This window comes from Manis javanica, chromosome 3 (genome assembly GCF_040802235.1).
Source record: "Manis javanica isolate MJ-LG chromosome 3, MJ_LKY, whole genome shotgun sequence".
Lineage (NCBI taxonomy): Eukaryota > Metazoa > Chordata > Mammalia > Pholidota > Manidae > Manis > Manis javanica.
In genome coordinates, this window is record NC_133158.1 from 46,043,482 (window position 1) to 46,068,064 (window position 24,583).

The 24,583-nt window shown below is 43.7% G+C and overlaps 1 long non-coding RNA gene across 3 annotated transcripts; it reads right to left on the reverse strand.

The window, feature by feature from the left end:
- Nucleotides 1–944: 944 nt before the first annotated feature.
- LOC108398228 (uncharacterized) lies at nt 945–24,013 on the reverse strand. Of its 3 annotated transcripts, none has more exons than XR_012128702.1 (6): nt 23,813–24,013; nt 23,132–23,175; nt 22,093–22,269; nt 9,935–10,018; nt 1,660–1,753; nt 945–1,565 (listed from the first exon to the last, which is right to left on the reverse strand). It is a non-coding gene; the product is annotated as an uncharacterized lncRNA (long non-coding RNA). The 3 variants fall into 3 exon arrangements; XR_012128701.1 differs by having other exon boundaries at nt 1,660–1,879; XR_012128703.1 differs by lacking the exon at nt 23,132–23,175 and having other exon boundaries at nt 1,660–1,879.
- Nucleotides 24,014–24,583: the final 570 nt, after the last annotated feature.

Below are 24,583 nucleotides of genomic sequence, written 5' to 3' on the forward strand. Positions count from 1 at the left end.
TGAAATATATACAGAAGGGGGCAAGACATAGGGATAGAGTTGTGTGTATACATGGGTGAGTTTGTTTACTTGTATGTATAGAAGCGCCAGCAGAGGTTTGGTTCTGTAATACCATAATTTATAAATCTGCCTCTTAGAGAAAATATTATGCATAAAGCTAAAAATGTCAACATGGCCGGAGCTATTAATAAAAAGAATAGGATTTGTAAAGGAACAGCAAATTAGCAGTAAGAGTTTGTTTACAAATATCTACCTTGACTTTCTTTGCAAGTAGTAACTCTTTCATATTACAAGCAAAGATAGTATAGTGCCAGATCACTTGCTTAAATATTTGTTTCCTGAGAGGAAAATGCTTATTAATTCATTAGTAAAATGAGAAGGAGTTCATTTTTCTTTGAGAGAAACAAAGCAAAGGATGTTTGGTAAGCTTCTGGAGTTGGGGAATTGGAAGCCTAGTCCCCAAGACAGGCAGTTGGGCAATCAGGAGCCCTCTGGCTGCCGTTCTAGGATAAAATAATCACAAAGGCATTGACAAACATATTTTATGGAGCACCGCTTATTTTTGTTACATTTGTGAATTTTTCCATTAGAGGATATTGGCTGCCTGCAACAACCAGGCATTTTTACATGGAACTCTGCCTATTGTTCCATTTTGTCTGGAAAAATAGTCCCCATCCTTGTATTTCCCTTTCAGCTCCTACTAAAAATCTGCAAGAGGGGGATAAGAAGCCAGGGTGTGCTGGTTCAAACCCTTTGTGAAGGATTTTTTTTTTAATACTCAAAAAAATATTTCCACGAAGATTCTGGTGGAATCCAATTAGGGTCAAGGTTTATCATATGCATTTAGCATTTATATTTCTCAAGTTTGGGGGGATCAGAGTAGTGCACATATAAGAGAAAATATAATCAGAATAGCCTTAGTAGTTTGTTGCTTTTATTGATAATTTATTTTTTAGAGCAGTTTTGGATTCACAGCAAAATTGAGGGCAGGCTACTGAGATTTCCCATATATGCCTTGTTCCCACACATGCACAGTCTCCCCTATTTTCAACATCCCTGACCTGAGTGATACATTGGTTGCAAGTGATGAACTTAGAATAACTCCTCATCACTACCTAAAGCCCACAGTTTACATTAAGATTCACTCTTGGTGCAGAATATTTTTAGCAAAATGCATAATGACATGTGTCCATCATTATAGTATCATACAAAATAATTTCATTGCCCTAAAAATCCTCTGTGCTCCACCTGCCCCCTCAGCCCCTACCAACCACTAATATTTTCCTGGTCTCCATACCTTTGTCTTTTCCAGAATATCATATAGTTGAAATCATACCGCATGTACTCTTTTCAGATTGGCTTCTTTTGCTTAGTGATATGGTTCTGCCATGTCTTTTCGTGGCTTGATTGTTCATTCCTTTTTATGACGGAAGAATATTCCATTGTCTGGTGGTACTACCATTTATTGACCTATTCTGAAGGACATCTTGGCTGCCTCTAAGATTTGGCAATGAAGAATAAAGCTGCTATAAACATCCACGTGCAGGTTTTTGTGTGGTTTTCATCTATTTGAAAATATGAGTTTATTATTATATTAATGTATAGTGAGGCCAACAGATGAGGAAATGATGGGTTTTGCAAAGATAAAATGTTACTTACAGTTCCCAAGAGGCGGGATATGCCATGTCATGCAGGGCCATGCGAGGAAGCCCCAGGGTTGGTCGGAAGGCAGGAGTGAGGGCAGCAGCCTTTGCTGTGGTTTTCAGGGAGAGGAATAGGAGAGGCAGGTAAACAGATCAGGTAGGTGTAGGATTGGTCACTTTGGATAACTTCACTGGGCTCTGGAGCACAGGGGCTGTTTCTCGTCTGGTATCTGGCCCTGGAAGGATTAGGGCAGAGAAATATTGCCTCCTAAAGTATGAGAGCCAGATAGAGATGGTGTTTCGAGTATGGGCTCTGGATTGGTTAGTCTGAATATGAAAGGCACACTTCCAGGCAGGGTGTTTGCTATTTCTAAGAATAGATAACCCTGCGAGGGGCTGTCTCTCCCTAATCAATAGGGTCCCAAATGCCAGAGCATCAAATACAGAAAATAAGAAAATACAGTAGTCCATAATTTAGGAGCAAATAAAATGAAAGTCTGTTCATTTTCTATTGCTGTATAACAAATTACCACAGACTTAGTAACTAAAAAGAACAGAAGTTTATTGTTTCACATGGCCATGATTCAGGAGTCCAGGCACAGAGTAGCTGGGTCCTTTGCTCAGGGTCTCATTAGGCTGAAATCAACCATTCAGCCAGGGCTGCAATCTCAGCAGAGAGTTGGGGTCCTCTTCCAAATTCACCAGTTGTTGGGAGAATTCGGTTCCTTGTAGTTGTAGAACAGAGGTCCCCATTTCCTTGCTGCCTGTTGGCCTGGGGTTGCTCTCAGCATTTCTAGGCCGCCCTCAGGTCCCAGTTACATGGACTGCTCAACAGGCAGTTCAGACATGGCCACCTGCTTCCTCCAGGCCTGTGGAGTGTGTCTCTCTTTGACTTCTGTCTCAGACCTTATGACCCGGAGAACTCACCTGATTAGAGAAAGTCACCCTAGACAATAGCCTTTTCATTAACTCAACAGTGTAGGGACCTTAACTGCATTTGTAAAAATCTTTTCTACCTGTATTGTAGCACAATCAGAGGAGTGATATGATCTCACAGTCACGGGTTTTGCTCAAACTCGTGGAGGGCATTGTTCAAGGACGTGGGTCACTGTGGGTCATCTTAGAATTCTGCCTTAGAATTACAGAAGAAAATGGCTCCTCTGGGGACACAGCTGAAAAAAAGCTTTCATAAAGCCTTCCTTCTTCCCATTTGGGATGTTTTCTGTATTTGAAGTGGATTTGTCTATTGAAAATCAATATTAAGTAATTCATGGCTCACTTCCCATATGCAAATATCCCAGAGGGGTGGGGAGGTCTCCCCTGAAAGTTTTCCCAGTGGCTTTGCTGCATGTGAGCAGCAACACTTTAAGCAACAGGTGATGTTTTCCTATTAAGGGAACTGGTTACTACTGTGGACTGAATATCTGTGTCCCCAGAATTCATATATCAGAACCCAAATCCTCAACATGATGGTATTTGGAGGTGGGGCCTTGGGGAGGTAATTAGGTCACAAGAGTAGAGCCCTCATGGACAAATTAATGCCCTATAAGAGACAATGAGGGAGAGAGAGAGATCTCTGCCATGTGAGGTGAGAATGAGAAGATGCAATTAAGGTCCCTGAAAAAAGATGATAATCAGCTGTCCACAAACCAGGAAGCGGGATTTTTCAGGACTGCATTTCCTGTCAGATCAGCAAATCCCAAATAAGCATAGTATGTGTTCCTCACTTTCATTTTCAGGAGAAAAGATACAGTTCCATCAAATGAACTGATAGAAGGGATTCTGTAAACAGAAAGAAATATGCTCCTGGGTCTGACAGAAGCAAGTCAATGCAGAAGGACTATGCTTGAACCTAACGTGCCTACATGTTCCCAGCCTCCAGAACTGAGAGAAATAAACATTTGGTCTTTAAGCTGTCCAGTCTGCAGTATTTTGTTATAGGAGCCTAAGCTGAGACAGGTGCTAAGGGTGTACTTAATGGAACAGAAAGGGGACACATGTGGAAGATGTGGTCTGAGCCAGGCAGACCCTCCACCCCCTGACTGGAGTTCCCAGACATGCATTCCCTAACTCCAGGAATTATCCAGCCTCTGGGGTTCTCATGGTCAGTCATCACGGATTTTCAGGCTGCTTGCTGCTAACAGTTTAAAGGTGAAGGAAAGGAAATATGGAAGGAATGGGGTGGGCAGTCCATGTCCACCTTTACTGTGTGGAAGATTTTGGAGTTTTAGTCTTTCTCATTGTTGCTTCCAGAGCTCTAGGGTCTCACTGAAACTGTTGCATTCAAAGTATGGAATGCTATTTTAGGCTGTTTCTGAATTTCCTATAAAAAATATTGAGTGAGGCATAGAAAAGCTGTGTTTACTTATTAGACATGTTTTAATGGTCCTTCCCACATGGCATCATCATCATCACTCTATCCTTGAGCCAATCTGAGAGGCTATTTCATGATTAATCTTAAATAATTTGGGAAAATTATTAGGTCAACGCTGGATCAATCCAAAGATCTAAGAGCGTTGATTCAATTCCAAAAGTTTTATTGGTTCTGAAGTTATCAGACTAAAGCCAGTGGTTCTCCATAAGAGGTAGTTTGGCCTCCTAGGGGACATTTGGCAATGCCTGGAGACATTTTGGGGTGTCACAACAAGGGAGGTGCTCCTGGCATTAGTGGTGGAGGCCACGGGTATGGCTAACATCTGACAGTGCACAGGACAGCCCTCAAGACAAAGAGTTAACTAACACAAAATGTCAATAACACAGAGACTGAGAAACCATGAGCTAAATGACGCTCTTGGGCCTGCCCAGCACCTTTAGGTCCACCAAGGCAAAGCTCGCCCTGTAATGCCAGGACACAGGGAGACTCAGCTTCCAGAGCTGTGGACACTTCTGCTCTGCTCATACCCCTTCCCCAGGAGGTCCAGATGCTCCCTGTCCCCAGTGTCAGCCGCCTATGGGCCTACCCTGTAGAAGTCTGAAGACATGAGGCCTTGAGCCCAGCCCTCCATAGGACAGGATATGGATGAAGACAAGTGACTTTCACTCCTGGGTAGGTGACCTCTAGGGGAGGGTGGGAAGAAAGCAGCAATCCAGGAGCTTAGCTGACGATCATTTTTTTTCAGGACTGCATTTCCTGTCCATCGGCAAATCCTGAATAAGCATGGTATGCTCCTCACTTTCACTTTCAGGAAAAAAGGTACAATTTTCCATCAAATGAACTGATAGAAGAGATTCTACAAACAGAAAGAAAATGTGCTTCTGGGTCTGACAGAGGCAAGTCAATGCAAAAGGACTATGCTTGAATCTAACATGCCTTACAAACAACCCTATACTGTGCATTTGTTTTTGGCAAGTTCCAGAAAAAAAGAAAAGAAAAAGAAAATATTTTTTGTTTTGGGGGATGGAGTCAGGGAGGTTATGGCTGCTGAAAGCACAGATCCTGAGTGTTTCTGGTCATTCACGTCCCTGGGTAACCTTGGGTGTGGTGCAGTGGTCTTGGAGCCATACCAGCTGGGTGTGATTCTTATCTGTGTATGGCTGTGTGTCCTTGGGCATGTTACTTAACCTTTCTGTGCTTCGGTTTCCTTGTCTGTTAAGTGGTGATAATAGTGCCTCTGCACAGAGGCAGGGTGAGAATGAAGTGAAGACAAATTCATAAGGTTATTATCACAGGGCCTGGCCTTTCGTTAATGTTGGCTCTATGTCTGCTTGGTAATTCTAAAGTCTTTTTCTCAGTTGTAACAAGGATCCTTTTCTGTTGCTATCTACTATATCATGTAATAAAAATTTTGGCCATAAATGCTGGCCCTGGAGGCCATGCCTCATTCAGAACCAGTAGATATAGGACCATTATGTCCCCTTTGCCAGGCCTTCTAGGCAGCACATAGCTTTAGGGGGTTTTCATCAAGGGGGAAACACAAAGGCCTTTTGGTTAGGCCAGGCTTTGCCAGAAGTTCAGTTCACTGAACTCAGGTCCGGTGGCATTTTCCTTTGAGGCTTTCACTGTTCCCACTAGATGGCATGTCACATTATCTACTTGTGTTTCTGCATCCTCCTGTTGTTCTTGGGTATAGTTTAAAGTTTGTGCTTTGCTTGGGAGAAAGGCTGGTGCTGGAGAAGTTTCTAGAAGGAGTGTGAAAGCAGTGAAATCTAACAGTTGCCTTTAGCCCTGGAAAGACTCAGGCCTGGGGAGGTGTGGGACTCGTCCAAGGACTGGTCAGCCTGGAGTGGCACAAACAGGCCAGTTAAACTCTGGACCTGTCAACAGAAATGACAGGCTGATGGGGATCAGCCATCGGTCCTGCTCCCTTCCTGGTGAGAAGATAAGGGCCCCCTGGCTAGCCCTGAAGACCCTGAAGACCCTGCAGGCATTGGGAAGAAAGCACAGTCTCTTTCCCTCCCTTGTCACATTCTGCATGGCAACCCCACCAGGACTGGGGCTGCCAGCTTCTGCCCTCCCAACCATGCAAAAAGGATCCAGCCCAGCTCACTAAGAAGTACTCAGGGCCAGCCCCTTCCTTCTGTGTCTTGTGGTCTCATAGCCTCCTCTGCTGGTGGGAAGTGACAAGAGTTTGTCAAATAGGAAGGATGATGTGTGCCCACGTCCACCTGTCGTCCTGGCACAATTATCCTGGCACAATAGCCCCTTTCAGTCTATACTCACCCTCCACACTGGGGCGCTTTTGAGAGTAAAAGGGACATCTCCATATCTCCTGAAATTCTGTGGCTGGGGAGGGACACACATGCATCTTGGAGCATGGACATTAGGATGTCAGGTGTGGCTGTGGGTGGGACAGGGCTGGGGCCTGGAGGTCTCTGCCTGGGCCTCTGCTCCAAGAGCTCTGCATAAGCCTGGCTGTGGAAAGCTCCTGGGGCCCCTGCCCCTCTTTCCCCAATGGGGCAGGCAGTGGCGGGCACATACATGGCATGGTGGGTTGCCCCAGCGCTGGCACTGTGGTGAGAGAGGGATAGCAGGCAGGGCCAGGCACTATGTTTCGATGGCCAAATTTCCCCAAGAAATAGAGAAAAAAAGGTGAGCTCTGCCTCCAGGCAGTCAAGGCAAGAATCCTGATCCATCTTTTCAGTCTTTGGAGGAAGACAAGGGAGGGATAAGGTCTGTATCATGCTTTGCAGACCTGACTGCTCTGCACCTTGGCAGGTTTACTGTAAGGTGGCCTGTGTTACTCTCATTGCACAATTAGTATCATCGCATTTCAGGTTCCATGGCTCTAAAACTTTGAGATCTTGGTGGGACTTTGCGGTTCCCCCAAAGGGGAGCGGCATAAACCAGCTCCTGCAATAGAGGTGTTAAATTGACCTTTGGGCTGGTCTCTATCCAAATGGGCCCCCTAACTGCACGTGTGTAAAGCAAGTGCCTCCTCCCAAAGGCCCACTTATGTTGAGTGCTTTCATGGGACTGGTGAGGCTTTATGGAGTGAAAAGCTGTAGGCACACTTTTCCTTTTGGATTCACCAAGACCCATCTGAGGGGTGAGCGACGCTCAGGGATGCGCTGCAGGAGGATAAGCAGGGGTGAGGACAGGGTTTGTGCCAACCCTCTGGGAGGGACAGAGGAACAGGCCAGCTTCTGCAGACCCAGCACCAGCACCTCAGAACTAGCTGATTTTCCCCTGCTAGATATAATCTGTGCTGTCCTCAACCAAAAAGGTGGATATTTTTGTTAAAGTCCTACCTCTACCCACCTCCCCAACCTAGACCCAAGCCCCATGAGGGCAGGGAACCTGTCTTGCTCATCCCACTAGAGTAGTGTCTGGTACCTGGTCAGTGGGGTGATGGGACAGACCCTGCATGGGGCAAGACCTGCCACCTTTCACCTGCCTCCCTGGCCGGTGTGTGGGCTCCAGCAGAGCTGCTGTAGGGAGTGAATTCAAAGGCTCTGGGTCCCACTGGACAGTCACAACACAAAGGGAATATCTGGAGCCATGACGGCGCGCTGGGATGGGGGCAGTGCTGAGCTCCCTTGTCACCAGTCCCAGGTAGCAGAGGGGACCCATGTGGGCCACAGTAGGGGCTGCCCTTTAGGGAACTGTCAGCTCTTTGTGTAACCAGATTTGTCTAGCTGCACATGAAGGACAGGACTGGAGATAACCAAGAATATTTGAACTGTAGACTTTGAAAAGATTGAGGTTTCCTTTAGCCAGCATCAAGATATGCATATCAATGTAATATGTAAACTGTACTAATGTAACATAATGCAGTAGTCATGTAATATGGCATGTGTTCTTAATGTGATATGCAATGTATGCTAATGTGACATGTTATCAATGCAATGTGTAATGTAATCATCTGATATGTTATGAATGCAATATGTAATGTGAATAAATGTACTTTCTCAGTCATGTAATATGGAAGGTGTTAATAGTATAATAGGCAGTGTGCATCACTGAGATAGGTAATGTATATTAAGATGGTGTGCAATGTGTTATTAATGCAATATGGAATGTATTAATCATGTAATATGTAATGTGTTATCAATGTCAGATGTAATGCATGTTAATGTAATGTGCACTGTGTGTTACCGTAATCTGTATTAATATGATATGCACACATATTAATGTACTATGTTAGTGATAGAATATGTAACATGTATGAATGTAACATATCAAGTATAATAATATAATACATAATGTGTATTGGGGTGAAATGGAATATGTTTTTAACAGGACTTGTAATCTAAGTTGAATGTAGTTGGAATGACTGTGTGGACATTCCCAGATGACCTGTCCTGGCCCAGGTCTTTTCTGAAAGGCTGAATGGGGACAAAAATTACAGGTACAGGATCTCAGGGAAAGACCTGGACTTTCCATAGCCAAAGGGAAAATCCACAGGAACCGAAGCGGCAGCCAGCCACACACACACACACACACACACACACACACACACACACACACACATACACACACACCCCCACACACACATCCTCACCACTGTATTTTCAAAGATTGATAACTTACAACTCACTGTGCTAACCCTTTGATAAAGGTTATTTCTAAAGGTTTTGAAAATAATGAATACTTCAAAGGTCTTTTCAAAGATTAGACCTCCAGCTGTCTGCTAAGATGAGAAGGAGAATATAGACAGATGACAGATGAGAGACAGGGAGAGAGCTGATAGATAGACACAGATAGATGAATGGAGAGATTTAGTATTTACATGTCTATGATATGCGTGGGTGTCCTGTGCTTTCTCTTCACTGGGGTTTCCAACCTCAGCACTACTGACATTTGGGGGCAGCTTGCTGTGGGGGGTGTCCTGTGCCCTGCAGGCTGTTGATCAGCTTCTCTGGCCTCCACCAGGGTGCCAGTAGTCGGCCTCCAGATGTGACAATCAAAGCCGTCTCTAGGCCGTGCCAAATATCCCCTGTCAAATGCAGAGTCGTGGCCAGCTGACAGCCCCTGGTCTGCATTCTCAGGAGGAGCACAGCAACCCACGTAGGAGCCCCGATTCCAGAGCTGGGCACCTATCTGTGTCCTGATGTCCTCATCTGTAAAATGGGAACAAGAATAGCAGCTCCAACACTGTGCCTTGCTTAGTCTGAGCACTAGATGAATTAAGACATGTAAAGCATTGGCTGCAGATCTTGTCACAAAGTAAGAGCTTAGCTTTATTATTCTAAATCCCCAAACAAGCAGAAGGCAGAGGAGAGCAAAAAGTGTTCTGCACCCACAAACAATGAAGAACAAAGAACAGGAGGAGGAGAGGATCCGGATGAGTGCTTTTATTCTTAGCCAGAAGCACCTGTGCCTGTCACCTAACAGAGTTCATGTGGAATCCTCCTTGAATAAGAATTGGATTTAGGAAAACACAAAAAGTATTTCAATAACAAGAGTGCTTTGCCGATGGGAGATGTGTAGTGCTTGGCAAAGAGCTAATTTGCTTTATGCTAAATCTCTTGATCACTTTTTTTTTAAATTACTGGCATGAGGTTTATTCCACAGCCTGTCTTAACCAGACCCTCCCCTCACTCTCTCTGGCTGAGGGTCTCCATTACCTTCTGCTGATGATCCCGTCTGGAAGATATATGTCAGTGTCCACCTGTTGTCCTGGCATGATTATTCACAATGTCCTTTTTACTTGAAAGTGCCCCCATTTGGAGGATGAGTTCTGTGATTCATCCTGCACTTTGCATCTCCTGAAATTCAGGAGCTGGGAGGCACATTCATGCCTCTCGGAGGGTGGATGTTAGGGATGTCAGGCGTGGCGTGGGTAGGCGAGAATGGGGCTTGGAGGTCTCTACCTGCATTAGAGCCAGACATTGAAAGGAACCAGACTTACCTGCAGGTTGGCTTCACCATTTCGTTTGCTTTGGAAAATTGGGAAATTCTGATAAAAATGTGGGTTCATCTTGAACATATCTCCCTGGGCAAGGAAAACAACAGCAAAAATGAACAAGTGGGACTATATTAAGCTGAAAAGCTTCTGTACAGCAAAAGACACCATCAATAGAACAAAAAGGAACCCTACAGTATGGGAGAATATATTTGTAAATGACAGATCCGATAAAGGCTTGACGTCCAAAATATATAAAGAGCTCACATGCCTCAACAAAAAAAAAATCAAATAATCCAATTAAAAAATGGGCAGAGGAACTGAACAGACAGTTCTCCAAAAAAGAAATACAGATGGTCAACAGACACATGAAAAGATGCTCCACATTGCTAATTATCAGAGAAATACAAATTAAAACTACAATGAGGTATCACCTCACACCAGTAAGGATTGCTGCCATCCAAGGGACAGACGGCAGCAGATGTTGGCGAGGCTGTGGAGAAAGGGGAACCCTCCTACACTGCTGGTGGGAATGTAAATTAGTTCAACCATTGTGGAAAGCAGTATGGAGGTTCATCAAAATGCTCAAAACAGACCTACCATTTGACCCAAGAATTCCACTCCTAGGAATTTACCCTAAGAACGCAGCAATTAAGTTTGAGAAAGACAGATGCACCCCTATGTTTATCACAGCACTATTTACAATAGCCAAGAATTGGAAGCAACCTAAATGTCCATCGGTAGATAAATGGATAAAGATGTGGTACATATACACAATGGAATACTACTCAGCCATAAGAAGAGGGCAAATCCTACCATTTGCAGCAACATGGATGGAGCTGGAGGGTATTATGCTCAATGAAATAAGCCAAGTGGAGAAAGAGAAATACCAAATGATTTCACTCATCTGAGGAGTATAAGAACAAAGGAAAAACTGAAGGAACAAAACAGCAGTAGAATCACAGAACCCAAGAATAGACTAACAGCAGTTCCTGAGTGGTGACCTCCAATGAGTTTTACGCAATGGTATAAAGGGCATGTCAAAGTGTGGCCAAAGGGTCTGTTTGTGTTTATACAGAGGATCAAACCCTACTTTGGCTACCCAGAAAATGAACTAAGATACGATATGAAGAAGAACTTTCAACATCAGCACTCTCTGGAAGAGTCATACCAGAAGATGATCATCAAAAAACCTCAACAAAGATCCTGGCACTGCTGCAGTTGTAGCTGCAGTCATCCCACCGGTTCCTGGACTTGCCATGGGAATGAAGAAGGAGATATCTAAGCTGGCCTGTGCATACAGTAAAACAACAAATTTGACTGGATCTATACTGTCAGAACTCAACCAAGAATTAGGAGAAGTGCAAGTGGTAGTGCTCCAAAATCTTACAACTACAGACTATCTACTGTTAAAAGAACATATGGGATGTGAACAGTTCCCAGGAATGGGTTGTTTTAATTTGTCTGATTTCTCTCAGACTGTTCAAGTACAGTTGGACAATATCCATTATATCATAGACAAATTTTCACAAATGCCTAGGGTGCCTAACTGGTTTTCTTGGCTTCACTGGAGATGGCTGGTAATTATAGATCTGCTTTGGTTATGTAACTGTATTCCTATTATGTTAATGTGTGTGCGCAATTTAATTAGTAGTTTAAAACCTATACATGCTTAAGTTACTCTACAAGAAGATATGTCAAAGAAATAATCAATCCTCCCATGTTTTCTTCCATCTGTTACCTCTATAGCTTTTCTTCTTCCTTCCTAATTATAACCCTTAAATAGAATTCATGCCTCATATCAAATTCACCGAGTATCATAATTCCTCCAAGTGGTAAAGATACCTCAAGACAAATGCTGGGCATAGAAGCCACAGGGCATAAATCTGCAAAGAAGTAAAAAGCTAACCTTTTCAAACAATATGGCTTCTCTCTCACTTACCAACTTTACATTTCCCTGTATGGCCCCGGAAGATGACTGGTTAGCCAGAGACAGGTAAGATTCCTCAAGGGAGGAACAACCTAAGACAGGCACAGTTGCAGGGGGGCTATCAGGTGAGAAATTGGGGATCAATAGACGTGAGGCTTAGAACCTCACCCCCCCCCTGTTTTGAGAGAAATCTTCTGCATCCGTGGATGTTTTATTGCCCTTGTCTAGCTTGGATTAACACATAGTCTACAGGCACACACCTGATCATCTACATTTGCTCTCTTACAACACTAAACTATGTTTTCTACCTTTATCTTGCATCTACCTACCACTTCAGCATTTTATTTAAAAAAAAATAATAATAATAATAAAGGGAGAAATGTGGGATTCACATATAAATCAAGTATAAAAATCAAACAAATATTCATATTTGATCTGATTGTTTATAGTTCATAATGAGTGATCAAAACCGAAAGTTTCTGTGATGACTGCCCTTGTGCTGTTCTCCATGTAAGAACTTGTTCGCTCTGCTTCAGAAGATTGGAGACTGATGAGAATTAGGCTGGGGGTGGATTAATGGTTGTGCATTGAGCATTGACTCCCCTATACAGAATTTTATTGTTGTTAACCACCATTTGATCAATAAATATGAGATACCCTCTCAAAAAAAAATGTGGGTTCAATTTCAGCACACAGCTTCCTGCTAATTGTTGCACCCCCTGCCTTTGCAAGGGAAAAGCATAGCATTCAGTGGACCCTGAGTAACAAGGAAAGAACCCGTAAATGTTGGAAGGCGACTGGAGATTTATGGCATTCAGGCTCCTGTGAGATGCTCAGAGGCCCCTCAGTGCTAATGTGTTTTAGCCAGCAACACCCTAGCAAAAGCCTGAAGAGGAGAATGCTGCCCTGTTTCAACCTGGCCTCCAGGGACATGAGGTGACAGAAGCGTAAAGGACCTCTTGCCCCAGGGAAGCTTTTACTTTTCAGTGGGTGCAAAATTACGACACTCCAATGGTAAGAGCTAGCAGGATGTTGCAGACTAGGGGTATGTGTGTGTGTGTGTGTGTGTGTTTAAAAAAAAATCCAAATACCGCAATTAGTGGTAAAACATTTAACCTTTCCTGGAAGATACAGCTCCCGGGGAGGATGAGGGGCTCATCAAAGGCCAGTGTCACCATCTGGGCTCCAGCCATCTTGGCAAGGGAGACACAGAAAGGCTGGTCTTTAATACAATCAATTGCTTTTGGAGTGCAGACGAAAATGAATTAAAAGGAGCCAAATTTTATAATTGCTGGTAAATCTGCTGATGATCAACTTTGAAACCTTTGAGGCTCCTTTCTTTCCATTTATCACCATTTGTCATATTCTGCTTCCCATGCTTTTTGAAAGATAACCAGATGAAAGCCGGGCAGAAGCTGTCAGACAGGTGCGAAACAGACGGCCCAAGGGGAAGAAGCCAGAATGCGGGCGGGCGGGAAGCTCCAGCGGGCCTGCCTGCTCAGGCTCCGGGGCCCAGGCGGGCTCCAGAGGACCAAACCTACGCTGCTAGGAGGTCTGCTTTGTCCCTGTCGCTCTATCAGGGACAGGGCACAGGTCACCTTTAGCCAGCGAGGAGTGTGCCAGACTGATGGGAAAGGAGCATGCCACGTGGAGCGAGCCTCCTAGCTGCCAGCAAGGCTGGCTTCCAGGGGGAAGCAGGTGACACACCTGTTCTTCTGAGACCTCTGAGCCTTTCTGTTCTCTTTACTTCTAATTGTCTGCCTATTGTCCTGTAAAAAAGAAATGGGGTCTTCTGTATCCCCACTCCTTTCTTCCTTGCAAATCCCTTGACAGTAAATGTACAAGTGCACATACAGTTGTGGCACGGCAAATTAAATGTGTGATTCCATCCTCTCGGGGTTGTGAGTTAATCACGGTCATTACTGGAAAGGAGAACTCACGGCTTAATAATGATGCAGAGCACGGATTCAGCAAAGCTACGTCCCGTAGCTTGAGCCAATCACTTCACTCTTTGTGGGTCCTCAACAAAGTCTTCTGGATTGGATGGCATTAGACTTGTCAATAGCCCATCAGGAAAAATCGGCAGTGACAAAACAAAATGAGAAGATTGTCTCTCAGGAAAAACTATTTCTGAAATACAAAACTGGACCTCAGTTCCGCCTGGTCTGCCAGGTTTCCCTGCCTTGTTATCAAGAGGCCAGCCACTCGGGGATGTTGAGCGTAGCAGCTCAGGAATAATCTCATCTCTCCCAATGAATTAAACATTTCTCTTTGGGTTATTTCCCTCTGCCTTGGCTGGGGCAGGAGATGCTTTCAGGTGTTCAACCCCCCCGAGGGACGGCAGGGGTCTCCGCTGTCCACAGGGGAGGGGAACAGGAGCAGGTCAAGGATGAAAGGAAAGGGCGGGAGGAGCAGACAGTGGGGCACCCACGGCAGCAGAGGCGCTGCAGGGGATCATTCCTTAACAGCCCCTTCTTGCAGGGAGGAGACTGGCCTCTGGAAACCTTGGTCTAAATACCAGCTCTGTTAATTCTTAACCGTGAGATCTGTGGTTAGTTACTCCATCTCCCTAAATCTCAGTTTTTGCCACACAACATTATCAGGGTAGAGGAGCAGGGAATGTCATGAAATGGGGGGAATGGCCCGAGGATGGGGCAGGCAGACCCCATCGCCTGCCCAGCTCACAGCGAACGGTATTGTGGAACCGCGGTGGGGGTTAGCCCATCCTAGGCTGCCATTATTATCATGTTCTGCACTGGCCCCTAAACCCAGGGTGGGGGAGGGAATGGAAATTGGTCAATACATCCTCTTGCACTTAAAAGCAAGCCTATTTTAAACAATTTGGACAGCAATACTTCCAAAATACCTCGCACAATTTTTGTAAATTTGTAAACTATGGCCCAATGGAGACAGTGAAATTGTTTTGAAAGAGTAGGTCCTCAAATTTGTAAGTAAAATGGAGAAGAGGCAGGGAGAGGAGGGGGAGGCAGAGAATGGGGTGAGATGAAGCAGGAAGGATAAGAGGAGGACCTTGGTCAGTCTTGGGTCAATCATACTACCTTTAAATCTATTAAATCCAGAGAGAGGCCTGTGCAGAGGAGGAAGGACATTAGGCAGAGAACCAGGGGAGACCCAGAGGGACCACGCCCTCAGGCCTCCTCACTGTCACGGGGAGCACTGTCTGCAATGCCCGGGGTAAACAGGCAGCCAGATGGGTGAGCAGGGGGCAGTCTGCCCAATAGCCCGGTGCAGACCCCATCCAAACACCAGCCCAGAGCCTGCAGAGTGCCCTGGATAGACGTCATCCTTTGGGGAGTTCTGTGAGAAAGCACCTGGACAACCGTGTTTGGGAAGTGCCGCAAACCACGTTTCCCTCTTACAGAGTCAGAGGTTATTATTCCTGAGGACCCGGGATTCCCTGGCCGCAGTTTGGGAATCCCTAGATGAACAGCAATGTAGAAAGATAATGCCTCACATTTGTATACTGCTTTAGGGTGTCCAAAAAGTTTTCACCTTATGTAAGTTTAATCTTCCTGCCCATTCTATGAAGGAGGTGGTATGACCTCATAACTCCTACTTTACAAATTAAAAAAAATGGAAGTTCAACTGTTCAGATAACTTGTCAAAATCACTCGTGAACAGGAAAGCTAGTGCCAAGGCCTCCATCCCCTAACACTTTGTCCTGTTAAAAGAGTATCTTCGGTTAACACAAAGTGATGGCAAAGCCTCTATTCTCAAGGGATTCATTTATTTTCTTATTCATAAGTCACATTTATTCTTAGACGTTAGGAGACTGGGACAGGCTCTGAGCCTCCAGAGATTATAAAAGGGGATCCAGTCTTTCAATGAGAAATGTCCAAAGGGCAATAGTTAACAAAACTATAAAAACAATTTACTGAAATGTAGTTGATGTACAGTATTGGTTTCAAGTGTACAGCACAGTGATTTTGACAATCATGTATGTTACTAAATGATCACATTAAGGGTAGTTACCATTTGTCACCATGCGAAATTTTACAATATTATTGACTCTATTCCCTATGCCATACTTTCATCCTGCGACTAATTTATTTTATAACTGGAAATTTGTACCTCTTTAATCCCCTTACCTATTTTGCCCATCCCTCTGCCCCTCTCCCCACTGGCATCCACCAATTTGTTCTCTGTGTTTATGAGTCTGTTTCTGTTTTGTTTGCTCATTTTTTTTCAGATTCCACAAATAAGTGAAATCCTATGTATTTGTCTTTCTTTGAGTTATTTCGCTTAGCAAAATATCCTCTAGGTCCATCCATATTGTCACAGATGGCAAGATTTCACTCTTTTTTATGGCTAACAAATATCCCATTATATACACATATATCACATCTCTTTATCCATTCATCTATTCAGGAATGCTTAGGTTGCTTCTGTATTTTGGCTGTTGTAAGTAATGATGCAAAAAGCATAGAAATGCATATATCTTTTCAAATTAGTGAGATTGTTTTCTTTAGGTAAATTCCAAGAAGTGGAGTTATTGGACCATATGGTATTGATTCTTATTTTTGTTTAATTGGCTTCCTCAGAATTACAATTTAGCAAAAATAATATTTGGTGAACATGGACTTTAGGGAGTATATATAATAGTCACTCAAGAAACAGACTTTGTTTTGTTAATTGCATATACCATATATTTCAAGAACTAGGTGCAATTTAACATTAACTTTGGTGCAAATTATTTGCATTGATTGAGTTGCACACATTCTGTCCTGGGTAAGCAGGTGCATGTGCCATACCTTGCCCTTCTCTCCAGATCTTTCCCAGCTGCTACACATTTCGGAAGCCTATTGCATCATTTCATGCTTCCTAAGATTTAGTTATATATAGCTACAGATTGGAAGGTCTGATACAAACCCATTTGATTCAGAAGTCTGAAACACTTAAAGTAATGACCTTTCTTCCACAAACCTCTCACACACACTAAAAATAGTCTATTTCAATTGGAGTATAAATACAGGAGAGAAAGGACTGAACATAAAAGGGACTGAATTTTTTAAAAAGTGAGCCTTTGCAATTTCTGGTGAGTCTCATGGGAGTCAGCTAAAAGAACTTTCTTTAAAGACGTGTAACCACCTTCCCCAGTAGAAATTGTCAGCACCTCTCTTTATCAACCATTCCCAAACTTCGCTCCAGAAACCAAACTAGTTAAATGATATATATCCATTGCCTGGCAATGAACTCAGGGTGGCTCAACTCTTTATTTTCTATGTCATTGGTGCCCCCTAGTGGCCCAGAGGGCTTTCCCTCATCCACGAGGTGGATGGCCTCAAGCAGATCCAATCAACGAATTGTCCCTTCAGTTGGGGTTTTCTTCCCAGTGGTGCCCTCCATTGCTTGTGAGACCACTAGGGACTGAGGACTGAGATTGGGGGTGGAAGAAACTTCACAGGCTTGTGGACACACTATGATGTGCTAGGCATTTCCAGTGGCTTGTCTCATTCTATCTTTAAAAATCAGGAAGAGGTACTATGAAACTTGTTTCTGCTGTAGGGTAGTGGAGGCGCAGTGGGGTCATTTGTCTAAAGAAACATGGCTGATAATTAGCAAAGGCAGGATTAGAATCCAGGTTGGCCTGAGCACAAAGTTCATGCCTTTTCCCAGCACACTGCAAAAGCATCCGGAAGGGAAGGGACAGGTAAGAGGCTGGCTGCTGTCAGTGCAACGTGGCTCGGTGGAGGAGCTGCCCCAGCTGGGCCACTTCAGGGGCCTCTTGGCCAGATCAGCTCACCACACACAGTGGTCTCTGTTTGCTGAAGGATCCTGGCACTTTTTCCAATCCTAGTCTGAAATGAGCTGCAGACTGCGATGAGAACCTGGGAGTAGGGGAAGTTTCCTTTGCGAGAAGTATTCTGGCAGCATTTTATTTTCAACACCTGCCGACTTAACAGTCAGAGCTGTTTTCCCTTTTAGAAAAAAGAAATCCATCCATAGAGAGGTATCTGTCTTTTTCTTCTTCCCATACTGCTGACCACATGCAATGAGTTATTCCTCGAATCCTTACAGTAACACCTTTCATGGTCTATGTCATTATGGAAATTAATTTTCACATTAACCATACAAGAAGTCTATCCTGAGGGTGGTGGAGGCCACATGTGCTGGGCTCAGATTGTTGGTTGTAATTGGAGCATATTGAGAGTCTGATAGGACACTTCACTCTTCCCATCCTGACAGAAGGGGTGAAGACCAAGATGTGTCATTCAGTGGTGTAGAAACTGGAGAATAATTAGCTGGAGAGACTTAAACAGTGAGAACTAAGTCCAAATGCTAACAGGTCCATTTAAAACTCTGGGGCTTGTTCTTGAGTCATCATAAAACTTTCCAAAAGTAAATTGTTTCAGAGATAAAATGCTGAAAAGTGAGTCAGCATCATGATATTTTGACGAGAAAGGCATATTTGAGTCTGAGGACATCTTGATTGTCTTGCCAATGGATTTCAGCCCTGGGCAAGTTCACTATGGATTCAGTAAAACTGAGGAATCACAATGGAACATTCTTGGGGTAAAAGGGTTTATTACCTGGCTTTATTCTCCCAGCAATAGGTCGAGCACTAGAATCACATCCACATCCAACAGTCTGCAGGTCTGTAATCCTCCTCAGCCTCTGTCCTCAGAGCTGCCACCACTACATTCTCTGCTCTCCTGCAGCTGTGCAGCCCAGAGCACTGGGCAGAGCTCTTTATATAGAGTCAGTAATGATGTACTGCCCACACATGTACAGTGAGCCGCCAATTGGGGGCAGGCGAGTGTCCCAGACAAGGAACTTCCACTTTCTGCACATGGTACTTGTAAGCTCTGCCTCAGAGGATGCCAAGGAAAGATGACTGAATCGATCTGCTCCAGGAGGGGTGGAGGCCATGGAGGCTGAGAACACATAGGCACCACGTGCCTGAGTCCCTGGGAGCTACCACAGGATGCAGGGTTCTGCCACGGGGAGGCGGAAGAGAAATCACCTGCAACCTTAGAGTTACTGTTCCTTTCAGCAGCACAAGACGCAGCTCTGCTGCAGGTAAACTGTCTCTAGACAGATAGGTGTTGGCGTCTCTACACAGATCAACCTCTTGAGAAGCCATGACTTTGCTTCAAAATAGACCAGAGCCCACCAAGGATGTAATTCTAAGAAGGCATTGAGAAGTGTTTTCTATGGTGTAATTCATATTTGGAAAAGCTGCCCATGAAAAATTTGTCCTTCATGCACTTATATTTGTTGAGAGTGCAATGACTGTTGAGTATTTAGAAGAAACCAAGGTCATCCCACATGCGCAGTGAGGCTACACCCTGCACGCCGGGCTAAGAACCCCAGACTGGAGGAGATCTCACTGACCAGACACCAGCCCAGATTCCCTGCCTGCTCCTAAACCACAGACAGAGCCAGTGGGAAACAAGACAGATTATCAATGGCTTTAAATCAACAGAACCCACCACAACCACTAGTAGATTAATTTTCTAGAACCAACTCAAAACTCTGTATTTTCTAAATCGCTAGACATGGAATAAAATTGCAACATTAAAACACTCCTAGAAGTGAGCAGGCAGCAGTGTGAGCTCACTTGGAATATGTATACAGAAGCTCAGCAGCACACTTGGCCCTAAAGACCCTCAACTTCACTATGACATCGTTAGATATGTCATTTTCTGGACGGGGTTATCTTTCCTCCCTGGGGAGTGTTCTTTGTCTCCTTTCCTTGAGCCAGAATCTGCATTTCTCTGGACTGCCAGCCCCACTACCCCTTCAGATTTAAGTTTCTAGAAAACTCTCATCCTCTAAGAAGCTTAAAGAATTATGAATGTTTTGCAACACAAAATCCCACTGGGGGGCCACAGGCAGGCCTCAGAGATATTGCGGGTCAGGTTCCAGACCACGGTAATGAATACTGCAATAAAGTGAGTCACATGAATTTTTTGGTTTCTCGTGCATATAAGAGTTACGTTTGCACTCTAATGTATTCTATTAAGTGTTCAATAGCATGTCTACAAAAATATACATACCTTGATTAAAAAATATTTTATTGTTAAAAAATGTTAACCATGTTCTGAGCTTTCTTTTGGCTGGTAAAGAGTCTTGCCTCAATGTTGATGGCTACTGACTGCTCAGGGTGGTGGCTGCTGAAGGCTGGGGTGACTGTGGCAATTTCTTTAAATATATATATGTTATATAAACCTAAGAGGAAGACAATGATGTTTCCCACATCAATGGATTCTTTCTTCCACAGACAGCTTCTCTGTATCATGCCATGCTGTGTGACAGTGTTTTATCCACAGTGGGACTTCTTTCAAAATTGGAGTCAATCCTCTCAAACCCTGCCACTGCTTTAGCAACTAAGTTTATGGAATATTCTAAATCCACTGTTTTCATTTCAACATTCTGCACAGCATCTTCAACAGTTTCAAGAAATCACTTTCTTTGCTCGTCCATTAGAAGCAACTCCTCAGCCACTCAAGTTCAACTGTAAGACTGCAGCAATGCAGTTACATCTTCGGGCTCCACTTTAAATTCTAATTTTCTTGCTATTTCCACCATCTGCAGTTACCTCCTCCCCTGAAGTCTTGAACCCCTCAAAGTCATCCATGAGGGGCTGGAATCACTTTCTTCCAAACTCTCGTTAATGTTCATATTTTGACCTCTTTCCATGAATCAGATATGTCCTTAATGGCATCTGCAATGATGAATCCCTTCCAATCTATTTTGTCCAGATCCATCAGAGGAATCACTATGTATGGTAGCTTCCTCTCTGGTAGCTATAGCCTTGCAAAATGGATTTCTTAAATAATTAGGCTTGAAAGCCAAAATGACTCCTTGATCCATGGGCTGCAGAAGGGTGTTGTGTTAGCAGGCATAAGCATTAATCTTGCACATCTCCATCACACCTCTTGGGTGCATTGTCAGTGAGCAGTAATATTTTGAAAGGAATCTTTTTTCTGAGCAGTAGATCTCAATGGTGGACTTAAAATATTCAGTAAACCATGTGAATAGATGTGGTGTCATCCATACTTTTTTGTTCCACTGTTAGAGCACAGCCTGGGTACATTTAGCATTGTTCTTAAGGTCCCTAGGACTTTCAGGATGATAGATGAGCAATGGCTTCCACTTAAGGTCATCAGCTCCATTAGCCAAGAGTCAGCCGGTCCTCTGAAGCTTTGAAGCCAGGCATTGACTTCTCCTCTCTGGCCATGGAAGTCCTAGATAGCATCCTCTTCTGATAGAAGGCTGTTTCATCTACATTAAAAATCTGCTGTTTAGTGCAGCCGCCTGCATGAATGACCTGAGCTGGATCTCCTGGGTGACTTGCTGCAGCTTCTCCATCAGCAACCTGCTGCTTCACCTGCACTTTCATACTACAGAGACAGCATCTTTCCTTAAACCTCATAAACCAACTTCTGCTAGTTTCCAGCTCTTCTGCAGCCTCCTCACCTCTCTCAGCCTTCACAGAATTGAAGAGAGTCGGGGCCTTGCTTTGATGAGTCTCTGGCTTAAGGGCTGTTGTGGCTGGTTTGCTCTCCTATCCAGACCACTCACACTTTCTCCATATCAGCAAGAAGGCTGTTTTGCCTTTTATCATTTGTGGTCACTGAAAGAGCACTTTTAATTGCCTTTAAGAGCTCTTTTCCTTTGCATTCACAACTTGACTAACTGTCCGGCATAAGAGGCCTATCTTGGTTTTTGACCTGCCTTCCTCAGTAAGCTAAGCCATTTCTAGCTTTTGATTTAAAGCGAAAGATGTGCCCCTCTTCCTCTCACTGGAGCACCTAGAGGACATTGCAGGGTCATTAATGGCCCAATTTCAAAATCGCTGTATCTCAGTGACTAGGGAGGCCTGTGGAAAGGGACAGTGACAGGGGAATGACCAGTGAGTGGAGCAGTCAGAACACATACCACATATATCAATTAAGTTCACTGTCTTATCTGGGCGTGGTTCATCCACCCCAAAACAATTGCAATAGGAACATCAGCGATCACTGATCACAGACATCATAACAAGTATAATAATCATGAAAAAGTTTGAAATTTTGCAAGAATTACCAGAATGTGACACAGAGACATGAAGTGAGCAAATGCTCTTGGAAAAACGGTGCCAACAGATATGCTTGATGCAGGGTTGCCACAGACCTTCAATTTGTAAAAAAATGCAATGAAGTGAGCTGCAATGAAGCAGAGTATGTGTGTGCTTTACAGAAAACAAGAAAAGATGAGCATCAATTACCTTCTCATTGAGCTCTTCAACATGCTGTATGACCTTCCTTTCTCCAAAGTCACTGCTTGTTCTCTAACTCAGAGTAATGCTTCCACATACCATGAAATGGGCTGATGAATCAGGAACATGAGCCTCTTGGGGGTCCCCAGGATGACAGGAAATGGAATCAAAAGATTCTGTACGACACTGGAAAAGGTCCACCAGAGCATATGGTCATTGTAATGGCACTATGAAGTCCTGCCTGGAATACTTGAGCCATTCCTTTATCTTATCACAAGCCTCAACATCAACCTTGTCACTCCTAGAAGCATTTCCCAGCCTGTCTCCTTACCCCAAAGCCCCACTTTTATTAGGAGCACAAGGCAGAATTGTTTCTGGAAACTCGGAAGAGATAGATTGTCACTACATAGCTCTGAAAATTATTGCAATTTCTTAAAACCTGTTTACCTATTTTGGTAGGTGGTATGGCCAATACTGTCTTTGTTTAAATAGGATGATGATGCAAATCAGATGCAGAATTATTAAGCTTTTGAAAATGTCTAGCACACATGAAATATATTTATGCAATGAAGTACTATAGGAATTTTTATTGATGGCAGCTTTGCAGTTAAGTTCACTAAATGTGGAAACAAATGAGAACAATAAAAAGAGTTCTGAGGGAATTGCCACAGCCTGGATTGAATGGACTTATCCTGGGCGGGGACTTTAGGTCTTGGCATGGGCATCTTCACTATTCTAGAGGAACTTTCTTGATTTCCAAAGTCTGCCTGAAAAGTACAACAGCATTGCTTTAGAGCAAATGGTACATGGATCTGTTGACAATGGCAAAATAAGTCCTTATAACACCCCATTCGGAACCTAGTGTCTGTACCCATCATACGGATTCTTATTGCCCACTGGATGAAAGCCCAGAGGCTCACTCAGGTCCCCTGGCTCTAGTCCCTTTTTTCCAGCTATCCAAGTGCATTTGATGTTCTCAAATGCTTTGCTGATTCCTGGCTCTGTGTCATTATTAAGCCATGCTTCTGTCTTCCTAAAAAATACTCACCTGTCACTTCTCCACGAACTCATATCCTTAATTCTCTTTAATGTCTGCCAGAAAAGAGGTTTCCAAAAGGTTTCCTCTACCTGCCCCATCATGATTTTCCATTCCATTCTTTATTTACTTGCTCCAGAATTTACGATAATAATTTATAAAATAAAAATATTGATCCTGTTTACATTTTACTGGAAATTGCTTCTCAATTTTTGCTATGTATTAATTTTAGCTATCCAATAATTTCTCTGAAAGCAGAGTCTGTGCTACATCACCTTGAAATGCTACTCTGTTTCTCTGTTTTCTTCACATTACATCACAATTACTCCAAATTGTGTGTAAGTCAGTCTTTTCTCTCTTACTGCACATTCTTTCTCCAAACTATTCCATTCCAGATTTTGGAAACTACTCTAGTTAAGATCACAAGGAGCTACCTGGCACAGATTACACAGCTGACTACTGAGGGGTGCCCCCATCACACCCACACCTCCTCCTCACCCCTCCTTTTCCCCAGAGTGTAAATCTGGACGCTCATGGCAAAAGAGAAAATGGAAAAACAATCCATCTCACCAAATCCAGTGTTGAATTCTCATACTGCATCTCATTACAACTCTTATCAGTATTTGACACAAAAAACACTGTCTCCTGTTTCTCAGGACTTTCAAAGGATCGTACTCTGGGTTGTTTTCCCACCTTCTCGGTTTCATTGGCTGCTATCTCCTCTTCTTCCTGACCTCTAAGCACTCTGTAGTTCTGATGGGAACATTTAAGCCGTTCCTTTGGGCTCACTGCAGGTCCCAACTTCAGCCCTCAATCCTAGAAGCATTTCTCAATTGCCCCACGATCCAGTTTTTCCCTGAATTCTAGAATTGTAAATCCAATTGCCTACTTGACACTTTCAAGTTGGATGTGTTTGTGTTCACTGGCAAACTTCGGACAAATAGTCCAGAAGTATTTTGTTATCTCCCTCTTGGCTCACAAGGTCCTATTCTCTCCCTCTTTCCTGTGTAATGTGCTGCTTTTTGGCAAACAGCTGAAAGGCTGAGAATTTTATCTGCCAGGCTCATCTGCCTTTCAGTTTCTGGTTGCAACTGTGTTCTCCTAATAAATTACACAAGTGAGAGATTTTTGAAGGTAGAGGGGAAACAATATATTCTTCTTCCCCATGCATCTACATTAGATGTGCAAGCTTTGGCAGATATGAATTTTTGCAGTAGCCTCTGAATAGTTCATTGTGATCATTCCTCTCAGTGCTGGGCGCAGCTGTGACCATCACCAGCAGCTTCCTGTAGATTCTTCATCTCTGGATGGAAGCAACAAGTTCTAAATTCACAAGACCAGGCGGTGGTGGCAGAACTGGGTACCTCCTCTAAACTGTGTTTCTTCAGCTCTTCCAATGTTTTGGAAGCACTCAATTCCTATATTAAATGTCTTTCTGCTTAAAACACCTAGAGTGATTTCTTT